Source organism: Pogoniulus pusillus, chromosome 18, assembly GCF_015220805.1.
Source record: "Pogoniulus pusillus isolate bPogPus1 chromosome 18, bPogPus1.pri, whole genome shotgun sequence".
In the NCBI taxonomy this organism is placed as follows: domain Eukaryota; kingdom Metazoa; phylum Chordata; class Aves; order Piciformes; family Lybiidae; genus Pogoniulus; species Pogoniulus pusillus.
This window is the reverse complement of record NC_087281.1, coordinates 14828142-14839914: the sequence shown is the minus strand read 5'-3', so window position 1 is coordinate 14839914 and position 11773 is coordinate 14828142.

The following is an 11773-nucleotide window of genomic DNA, read 5'->3' as shown; positions in this document are numbered from 1 at the left end:
AAGCAGAAAGGATCTCCTTGACTCCATCTAGTGGAGAAGTGGCACAATTAACCACAAGCAGTATAATTAACCAGAAGAACCTTCTCTTCCAGTTCAATGAATGTTGTGTTATTGCTAGTTATTTCTTAGATCCTCTGTTATCATTTGTATAACGTTTTCCATGACCATTGGAAAGGAACCAATTATTATTTAGATTAGTGGTTGGCATGGGGAGAGTTCTGAATACCAAAACTAACAAACTGTATTAAACTGGAAAAAATACCATCTCACATCAGTTAATTACCCCTCCATTACAACATGGCACAGACAAGGAAGTTGAGCAGGACTTTGAGCGGATCTGAGGAACTTGGAGCTGGACCTAGGGGCAAGCAGGACAGGAGCACGATGTGCCGTGGCAGCTGCTGTGTGAGATGAAGCCTTTCATGTTCCCCCTGCACTGTCCTGCTAGCTGTGGTCCTGGCAGGTCACTCGTGGTATGTCATGGACCTCCACTGGGACCTTGACTAGGCTGTGGTATCAGGTCCCTGGCAAGTGTGTCCATAGGCAGCTCCTGGGCAGTGTCTGGCTCTGGGGCAGCTGCATCTGCAGAGTACAATGATGCCTGCTCACCTCTTCTGTCTTTGCCATGTGGAGCCTCCTCTGCTGTCTGGACTTAACTGTTGGACTGGAGATGATCCTCATGTCCAAGAATCTTAGAGAGAAAGTGCTGGTACTGTGTGAGTGCTGTTCAGGAGTAACTGCAGCAGAGGTCTTATGCATGCTGTTCTAGCCACAAAAGCAAAGCACGGCACCATATGGGCTGTTACAAAGCAAGTTTGACTCCATCCAAGCTGGATCCTGTACACCCCTGTTCTATTTTTTGTGTTTTATTTCACTCTGGAAAACTGATGTGGGCCAGTATTGGGAAAGGGAATTAATTACTGCTGCCCCACTAGGCAGTGGGACCATGAAATAGGTCTCAGAAGGGAAATGTTTTTGAGCTGGCTGCAGCCAAATGGGCACCAAAGCAAGAAGGTGTCCAGTGTGAAAATGGTTAATATGTTAGTAAAAAGAAGGAAAGTTATGAGTGCTGGGAGAGGATCTGGAAAGAACAGAAAAAAGGAGAGCTAGATTTGGAATGGGGGAGGAAGGAAGTGAGGTAGCATCTCTGGCATGTGAATGTCAAGGCTCCCCTGATGTAGCCATATGGTTGCAAGTACAAGCCACACACATAGCTCAAAAGACTCTGTGTGTAGACCACAGAGTAAATAACATCTTACTCATTGCTTCAAAGGAGATAAACCAATTGTGTTGATACCAGTTTTATTTCATTAACACTCAAAGAATGTTAACAGTTTTAACTTGGTGGCTTGGAAATGAAAACATGAGTTGCATGGACAGGGGTGCTGCAGATAACAAACTCCTACTATAAAAAAAGACACCCTGCTTGAATGAATGAAAACTTGAAACCCTGCCACAATTAAACCTCTGTTTCAAATATACTGTGCAATTGCCACTTACCCCACAGCCCTCCCCTTCTGGGCCAAGCAACAGAGGTCAGAAACACAGCATTTCTGTGTAGACGTTACAAAGGGGTTAAAAAGCAGTCTGTGTTTTACTTGCTAACCCAAGGTCTTTGTTCAAGAACTGCTGTGGTTTTTTTTTTTTAGCTAGAATAAATTAAGTCACTGGCAGAGGACCACCTGCTGAGAAAGCAGGCTTTGTTTCTTTGGGTCTAGCCCCATGTGGGTGCAGTGTTCCCCTTTCGTCACATGGTGGCGCCAGACCGCAAGCGTACGCCAGCAACAGCTGAAATCAGCTGCGGCGTCCTCCTCGGCTGGCTTAGTTTGCGAGCTCCGGGAAGGTAAAGGCTTGGAAGAATCATGTAATCATAGAATGAGTCAGGGTTGGAAGGGACCACAAATAGCATCTCGTTCTACCCTCCCTGACATGGGCAGGGACACCCTACCCTAGATCAGGCTGGCCACAGCCTCACCCAGCCTGGCCTTAAACACCTCCAGGGATGGGGCTCAACCACTGCCCTGGGCAACCCAGTCCAGCCTCTCACCACTCTCATGCTCAACAACTTCCTCCTCATGTCCAGTCTGAATCTCCCCACCTCCAGCTTTGCTCCATTCCCCCTAGTCCTGTCACTCCCTGAGAGCTTAAAAAGTCCCTCCCCAGCTTTTTTGCAGGCCCCCTTCAGATACTGGAAGGCCACAAGAAGGTCACCTGGGAGCCTCCTCTTGTCCAGACTGAACAGCCCCAACTCTTGCAGTCTGCCCTCACAGCAGAGCTGCTCCAGCCCTCTGATCATCCTCGTGGCCCTTCTCTGGACATGCTCCAGCATCTCCACACCCCTCTAGTAATAGGGGCTCCAGAACTGGATGCAGTATTCCAGGTAGGGTCTCACCAGAGCACAGTAGAAGGGGAGAATCACCTCCCTTCATCTGCTGGCCACACTTCTCCTGATGCAGCCCAGGATCTGGTTGGCTCTCTGGGCTGTAAGTGCACACTGCTGGCTCATGTTGAGCTTCTCGTCCACCAGCACCCCCAAGTCCCTCTCCTCAGGGCTGCTCTCCAGACACTCACTGCCCAGCCTGGATTTGTGCTTGGCATTGTCTCAACCCAGATGCAGGACACTGCACTTGGTCTTGTTGAACCTCCTGAGGTTGGCTTGTGCCCACCTCTCCAGCCTGTCCAGGTCCCTCTGGAGTACTAACTCAGGGTTAAAAGGATGGAAATGTTACTTTTGCTTCACCTGGGCGTTAGCAATATGCACATGCACCTAAAAGCACATTCCTGACAGGATTCTGCAGCAGTTTATCTTGGCCAAATTTCCAACTGTTGATATGACTGTTAGCTTCTCTCACTACTGCCTCACTAACAGAGATAATGTCTTGCAGGCAGAGCTTGCTGGCTGGGCATCAGGGTCCTTCTGCTGGCTGTGCCACTGGCTCAGCCTGTGGTTCAGTGTGGTGTTTGTTATTCATGCCTTGACAGCGTCCAAGTCTGCTGTGCCAAAACTAGCTCAAACATAAAGAGACCGAATGGGCAAAAAGAACAGTCATGACCAGCAAAGATCACACTGGTTTTAGTTATCCTTTTGTTTTTGTGTGTGTAGCAGCTGTGAAAATCAGCTGTTTTTTCTGCTTATCTGAGGGTGGAGCTTGATGCTTGGTTTATTTTGCAACTGTGTATAGAAATGCCAAAAAATATGATCATGTAACATGTAGAAATTCTACCATAAGATGGTAAAAAATAGTTGTCTTGTTCTTACCTGCTTAGAGGAGACATCATATAGAGTACTTCCTTTTAAGTTTGAAATGGATCAGAAACTTCCTGCTTATTTACATTTTGGTGTGATTTTGTGGCTGTTGAACAACAGTAGTCTCCTTCAAAACTTCCTTTATGGATTAAAACATATCATGAATAAAGGAATACATTCGATATACCCCCTCTACTCTGCTCTTCCCCCTCTACTGTGCTCTGGTGAGACCCCCACCTGGAGTACTGCATCCAATTCTGGAGCCCCTATTACAAGAGGGGTGTGGCGATGCTGGAGCATATCCAGAGAAGGGCCACGAGGGTGATCAGAGGGCTGGAGCAGCTCTGCTATGAGGGCAGACTGAAAGAGTTGGGGCTGTTCAGTCTGGACAAGAGAAGGCCCCCAGGTGACCTTCTTGTGGCCTTCCAGTGTCTGAAGGGGACCTCCAAAAAAGCTGGGGAGGGACTTTTTAGGCTCTCAGGGAGTGACAGGACTAGGGGGAGTGGAGCAAAGCTGGAGATGGGTAGGTTCAGCCTGGATGTGAGGAGGAAGTTCTTCAGCATGAGAATGGTCAGAGCCTGGACTGGGTTGCCCAAGGAGACCCAGTTTGAGCCCCATCCCTGGAGGTGTTTAAAGCCAGGCTGATTGAGGCTGTAGCCAGGCTGCTCTAGGGTAGGGTGTCCCTGCCCATGGCAGGGGGGTTGGAACTAGATGCTCCTTGTGGTCCCTTCCAACCCTGACTGATTCTGTGATTCTATATATATTTTAGAGATACTGGAGATAATTATTAGTACTGAGTCATTAGATGTCTGCAGTAATAACAGCTGTACTGGGATTCTGACATCTTTGTTTGTTACAGACTTGTAAGGACATTTGCCTTGAGGTGAAAAATTGATTTGCTGCTTGAAGCATATTCTAGCCATTCAGGTGGATTTGGTCCTAAAGAGATTTTCCAAGCATTAGAAGCCTTCCTTCCTCTCTTTCTCTCTCTTTCTCTCTCTCTTTCATTTATTTTATTTTCTTTCCCAGCAAACTGATGGCTTGGTGGTTTGTTTTTTTTTTCAGTAAGAAACATAGTAAAGTGACACTGTTGGCAGTGCTGACATCTGCTGCTGTATGATCAGTGAAGTATTGTGCAAATGGTTAAAGTTTCCAAAAAAAGGAAGATGCTTCTGTTAGTGATTTTACATTGTAAGATTGATATCACAGGCAAGTGGGAATGAAACCTGACTACAGAATCATAGAATCAGCCAGATTGGAAGAGACCTCCAACATCATCCACTCCAACCTAGCACCCAGCCCTGTCCAATCAACTAGACCACGGCACTAAGTGCCTCAGCCAGGCTTTTCTTCAACACCTCCAGGCATGGTGACTCCACCACCTCCCTGGGCAGCCCATTCCAATGCCAGTCACTCTCTCTGCCAACAACTTCCTCCTAACATCCAGCCTAGACCTCCTCCGGCACAACTTGAGACTGTGTCCCCTTGTTCTGTTGCTGGTTGCCTGGGAGAGGAGACCAACCCCACCTGGCTACAGCCTCCCTTCAGGTAGTACTGATTCGTACTCACTTTTTTTTTTAAGTATGGCAGATTTTGGGGCTGTGGGTATTTTCTGGGGGTTTTGTGTTTTTTAAAGCCTTGAAACTTTGTGAAAGAAAATCTGTCCTTGTGACTGTCTCAGAATTTTTAGTCTAGAAGTGCCCTCTAGCAAACCCCTTGATTTCTCTTCAAGAGCATTTGCAAAGAATAAAGGTGCTCCAAGTGTCTAAGCTGCGTTGCCATCCCTTTCCTCCTGAAAGGGACACTGACGATTTTGTACCTATTTCTAAAGATGGGAACAGAACAAAAATGGCAAAGCTCGTTTTGTCTTTTTTTTAGACATCTTTTAATGCAAGTGTAGAGTGGCAAGAAGTACAGGCCTGTAACAACTTTGCAGCGGTGACTGCTCAGACCTTTCTGGGTGTAGAGTTTTTTGTGCCAGAAGTACCTTATTCTGACATTCTGGGGTGTGGTTAGTAGGTCGAGGGAGGTTCTCCTTCCCTTCTACTCTGCCCTGGTGAGGCCCCATCTGGACTATTGTGTCCAGTTCTGGGCCCCCCAGCTCAAGAAGGACAGGGAGCTGCTTGAGAGAGTCCAGTGCAGAGCCACAAAAATGATTAAGGAAGTGGAACACCTTCCTTATGAGGGGAGCTTGAGGGAGCTGAGGCTTTTTATCTTGTAGAGGAGAAGACCAAGGGGTGACCTCATTAATGTTTATAAATATGTAAGGGGTGAGTGCCAGGAGGATGGAGCCAGCCTCTTCTCAGTGATGCCCAGTGACAGGACAAGGGGCAATGGGTGGAAGCTGAGGCATAGGAGGTTCCATGTGAATCTGAGGAAGAATTTTTTCCCTGTGAGGGTGACAGAGCACTGGAACAGGCTGCCCAGGGAGGTTGTGGAGTCTTCCTCTCTGGAGATATGCAAGAACTGTCTGGATGCGTTCCAGTGCGATCTGCTCTAGATGATCTTGCTCTGGCAGGGGGGCTGACCAGATGAGCTTTCAAGGTCACTTCTGGCCCCTGACATTCTGTGATTCTCTAATTCTATGACATGCAGTTCTAGGGCTTCTCATTTAAGATTAGTGGAGACCAGCTTCTGCTGTCCTAGTACCCTGCCAGGTGTTACAGACTAGGTGAACAATCAGCATTGCAGGGAGAAGTGATTGATCTGTGTTTAGTCTTTCATGCCAATTTTAGAGCAGCATGTGGGAATTCCCTTCAGTAACTTCAGGGAGTAGTATTTTGGGGTTTGAATTTTGTCAATAGCTCAGGAAAAGAAAGGAAGACTAAATGACCATGTCACCAAAAAAATCAAATTTTCTTCATGGAGCACAGACAAATCCATAAAAGACAATTTGATCAAGTACTGCCATCAGTAAATTGGGTGGCCAGACAAAGCCTTAGCTTTATTGGACAGTGATTAACTTGTGGAGGGAAGGCTGATTTATTACTCTTCATCTAGTTAGTAATTGTCAGTCCATAATCCCCTTGAAGAGAAAGTAGCCATCCATGCTTATCACTTGAGGAGAGACAACAGAACAAACCGAGGCTGATTTTAGCCTGGCAAAAAATGTTACCACTTGAGTACAGCTGGTCTGTCTGAATGCAAGTGGCTGCTGCTTCTTCTTGTTCACCAGGCTCTGGGGTGCAGCTGACTGAGCACCCATGGCCGGGAATAAAGCTTGAGTCTTTGTTCTTTGCTCTGCTGCAAGTCACCTGTGTGCTTTGCTTGCTGAGACCTTACCTTTGGCATTTGACACAGACATCAATCTTCCCCACAGGAGATTTGTGAGGTTTGCAGAATATTTAATGCCCAGTGGGTACCTAGGTGAGCTGAGATTTTTTTTTCCTAAAACTCTTACACATGTGAATGAAGCAGCAATATTGGTTTATTCACAATATCCCAAGTGATAACCAGAAAGCATTAGGCTGACAGCATCATTTCTGCCCCATTTTACCCTCCCACCAGATGTTTGTGGGATTTGATATTGGTTTAGTGTACATTTTACTTTATTTTGTAAGACTGAGACTGCTTTGTGTTTGCAGGAGACAGCTATGCAGACGTGAGCTGCTAGCACTTGATTTCTTCAGACTGACATTTTAAACTATGTTCACTGAAGCTTTCATAACCTTAGCTCATAATAATGAGAGCCTAGTGTATGTGAGTTCTGGTACCACATGCAAAGGAAATGCATGTCTAAGAAACCTGCTGTTAGCAGCTTGTATTTTGTTTGTGCAGTGACATCTAAGAGACTTTCTAAGCAACTTATTTTCCCTTGCTGTAAAAGCAGATTTCTTACTGCAGCAAAAGGCAAATCTGTTCTTCATATCTCAGCTTGTGATGGTTTGGGTGTTACCTGCCCTCCCCAACTTGAGAAAATCACCCAGACTAAATTCAGCCAAGCTGGGAATTAAGAATGAAGCTTTATATTTACATCTTAGCACAATATACAAGGAGGTATTTACAATATATACAGCTATATACAGTTTAAAAAGTGATACAGAATCACAACAGCCCTCTCAGAAACCAGGGTCCCCAGGAGGGGCTCCCAACTACCCTTCCACCTCCCTTCCACCCCTCTACCTTATCCCAGACTTTGCCTTATGTTCAAGGTGAGTTTGGAGGATCGGCCAGGGGGGTTAGAAAGCAAAAGGATTAGATAGACAGCAGGTTAGAGAGAGAAGTGCATGCAGCCAGAGCGAGAGAGCAACTCTGTTGTCTGTGTTTGTGTTCTTGTTTTTATACATCTCAGCAAGCCTATGAGTGAAGTAGACATCATCATTGTCTCCTTTACTCAGCCGAAAACCTAATTCCTCTCATTAAAATATCCCAGCTAGGCACAAACTAGCACACAGCTTGTGATATATTGTCTTGTTGAGGAGAAACTTGGGGAGGAGAAATAGTTTTGTTCCCAAGCCATGGAAATTTCAGCTAAAATCTCCACTGAGCTGTATGCCCTTTCCTTGCAATAGCTAGGGATTATCATCTCTCACAGTATCTCTGCCTGCACTTCTGCCCTCTGATACCATTTGTCTAAAGCATCACCAGACCTGCTCCATCATCTGTTAGGAATGGGACTGTCCCAGCAGCTCTCATTTGAGGAGACACTCTTAGCCTATTAGAGGATTTGGAAAACCCACTAGTGTCAAGGACACTGTAGTGTTTAACTTTCAAGGTCTGAAGTTTCATAGACTCATAGAATAATAGAATGGTTTGGGCTGGAAGGGACCTCTTAGAAAGTCATCTAGTCCAACTCCCTGCATTGAGTATGGACATCTTCAACTATATCAGGTTGCTCAGAGTCTTGTTAACCTGGCTTTGCATGTTTCCAGAGATGGGGCATCTACCACCTTTCTGGGCAACCTGTGCCAGTGTTCACCACCCTCTAAGTCTACCCTCTTGAAAACCATTACCCCTTGTCCTGTCACAACAGGCCTTGCAAAAAAGTTTGTCCCCATCTTTCTTATAGGCCCCCTTTTAAGTATTGGAAGGCCACAAAAAGGTCTCCCTGGAGACTTCTCAAGGCTAAGCAATCCCAACTCTCTCAGCCTTTCTTCACAGGAGAGGTGCTCCAGCCCTCTGACCATTTTTGCGGCCCTGCTTTGAACGGACTCCAACAGGTCGAGGTCTTCTTTTGTCCTAACTCCAGAGGTGGATACAGTACTCCAAGTGAGGTCTCAATGTGTTATTTCTAGGTAGGCATAATGGTGTCATAGCTAGGTGGGGTTAACCTCTGCATGCAGATCCAGAGCGTTGAGTAGTTGTATGTGCATCTTTTTCCCTGGCATATTGTAGTACTGGTAGTGTTTAGAATCAGCTTCTGCACATGATTCCTAAGGACTTCAGAGGACAGAAATGTGCCCTTAGAGCTCAAAGCACTTTTCATCTTCAAAGTGCATTATAATAATTAATACATTAATTAGGCATTCTCCCCTTCCTTCCTGCTAACAAGGTTTATTAAGCTGAATGTATTTATCTTTGGGCACCTTTTACTAGCAATTGAATGAATAATTTTCATAATAACTTTAATAGTGAAGACATGAAAAGAAATAGTGGCAATGAGAAGAACAAGAGGCTGAGGTAGATAAAGCTGCACTATGAAAGGAGAGGAGCAATTCAATTCTGTGTGTAACTCCACCTGCCCCTGCAACTCCCAGCTGGCAGCTGTGCAGCCTTTGTTGCTGCTGTCTCCCCTAACCTACATGTAATTGTACATCTATGCAACATTTATGGTAGTGCACACAAGTGATAAAACAATGAGGTCATGGATGACTGGGACCTGTGGGAAGGGATAACATGAAAATAGCTTGCAATTGTAAGGTGAAGAAAGCCTATGAGAAAGTTTGACTTGTAGATGTACAACATCTTAAGTGTTTTTATGAGAAACAGTATAACCTAGCAGAGTATTTCACAGTGGGTAAAGCTGCAGGAACTGGGAGATGGTGGAAGGTTATGAAACACTGTCAGGAGGTTTAAGACATTGAATACTGTATCTAAAGTAAATGAAATCTTGCTTTCCTTCTCTGTCTTTATTCTTCACACACTGTCTGCTGTGCCCTCAAACCACACACAGATACACAGTGTATGAATGTTACCCTATGCACAGCCTTTTGAATGTACTCTCACAGTAAATGTTGGTGGGAGGACATAAACCATCTTCTCTGAATAAGGACATACCCCATAAAACCCTCAGAGACTTGGTAACTTAGTGTCTGGGATGCTGCATTGTGAATTTAGTGATTTGCACCTTAGGCAGTGCTCTGTCATTTGCTAAGTGATTTCACTTCTGTCTTCCTCCTGTCTTGTTTATTTAGATTCACAAGCTTGAGACTAGGAGGCACTAGTAGCTCATCTGGCCAGACTCCTGCACATCACACTACTGTCCATTGAGCTTGATATAGTTACTGCTGTAGTGAACCCAATAACTTGTGGATAGTTGCAACATGCATCTTCCATAAAGCCAACTTTTTGACATTCAGCTTTTCAGGGCAGGAGGTCAGTTCTATCCATACTTAAAGCAGAGCTTCCAGCAATGTTATTAAACCAACATCAGCACTAAGAAAAACAAGAGCAATTGTAATACTGGTAATGTTAATTCTAATAAAATCTATTAACATTTGACCAGTTAAGCTGACAAAGATTTTGGTTTTGTTTTAAAGAAAAAGTGTGAGAGTAGCTGCTATCTGTGAACTGTAGCCTTCAGAAATAAGGTGATTCTGGCATGCAGATGGTTCTGCAGGGCATCAGACCAGCTACTGGGAGGGCTCTTTAGTGCAATGCAGGAGGTTGTAACAAAAAAACCTCAACACAGCTACTAACTGTTCTCAAGCATGTCAGATTTGCTGTATGTGAACTCTTTAGTGCAATGGAGGAGGTTGTAACAAAAAAACTCTAACACAGTTAGGAATTGTTCTCAAGCAAGGCAGATTTGCTATATGTGAACTGTAGCCTTCAGAAATGATATGATTCTGGCATGCAAATACTTCTGCAGGGCAACAGACCGGGTACTGGGAGGCCTCTTTAGTGCAATGCAGGAGGTTGTAACAAAAAATCCCCAACACAGCTAAGAATTGTTCTCTAGCAAGGCAGATTTGCACTGAGTTGCAAAGAGTTATGTTATTGAGCTCCGTACAGCACTGAGGGAGAAAAATGTTAGAGCTGATGGCATACAGGATAAATACTGCAGATCTGAAATGTAGACTTTATTAAACATGCAGAATCAGACCTGTTCTTATAGTGCTTAATTTCTTACTAAGAAGCCATGTGGTCTACCTGTGTGACTGATGGAAAGTGGCTTGCCAAACGGAGCAAATGTTGTTTGTTTTCTATCCTTTCCACTAATATAGCTTGGACTCTCCCACGGCTTCACTCAAATGTTTGTCAATTCAGGAAGACGTTTGTCAGCATCCTCTTCTACTGAAAAAGCTAACCTAGTCTGAAATCTTGAAGGAAGAAAAATCTTGACATGAAATGAAAGTGTTTGTGACAGGGCGAGGTCATAGAAATTGAAGGTTCCTTCCTAACCACCTGCCTGCTTGTCAGGAGAGTTCATCTCTTCCCCTTGGCACTTTTGGCTGTGTAGAGTTTGCCATGATCTGCCTGCAGGCGGTGAGGGGAGTGGAGCAGGTGAACGCCATGCGCCGTGAAGTGGCTGGAGCTTATCTGCTGTGATAGGAGCAGCACCCATCACCCCCCCTGCTTCAACTGAATCAGCGTAGGGTCTTCTCAATCTTGCTGCACCCTGTCACAGCTTATTTTTCCCAAGTCAGTGGGGAAGCATCAGTGGAGCAGAGCTGCGATCTTGCCTCAGACCCTACAGCTCTGAGCCTGAAGCACAAGGAAGGATGGTTTAAACTAAAATACCTAGCTGCACAGAAACTAACACACTTTTTCTCTCTCTGGTCTTTGCCGCGGGGCAGTGGGCTTTGGCACGCAGGCAGGACAAATATGTCTGCTGAAACTTAAGGCAGTACCTGAAATGGATGCAGCTAAGGCTGACAAAGTTGTCCCTGAAGTGTCAGGGCACTGCTGGTCCTGCACACTGATGGTGAAGTGAAGCTTGATTCTGAACCCCTACTCTGTCCACTGATATGGCTGTACTGCAGATGGAGGCACTCAGCACCAGCAGGCAAACTAGTTCTCAGCTGATTTCTCACAAGTGCCAGACCTCAAAAGTCAGGCTTCAGTCCAGGCTACTAATTGTCTTGGAAGAGGGGAGATGTTCTCCCTCTAGCCCTTCTTACCCTGGTACCACAGGTGCTGCTATCACAACTACTTTAAGTGGCCAAAGCTTAGCTAGAAGCACTGCAGTCATACCTCTGATGGTAAAACAGATCTACTTTGGCTTTAAAGCCTTGCCTTGGGCTTCAGCACAAGAATGGATTCTTTTTCCTATGTCAATCTGGGAGTTGTTGAGGCTGCACGTTGCTTGTGCTGCAGTGTCATCTGCATCCCTTGAACCCGGCAGAGGGAATGAGAGGAGCCATT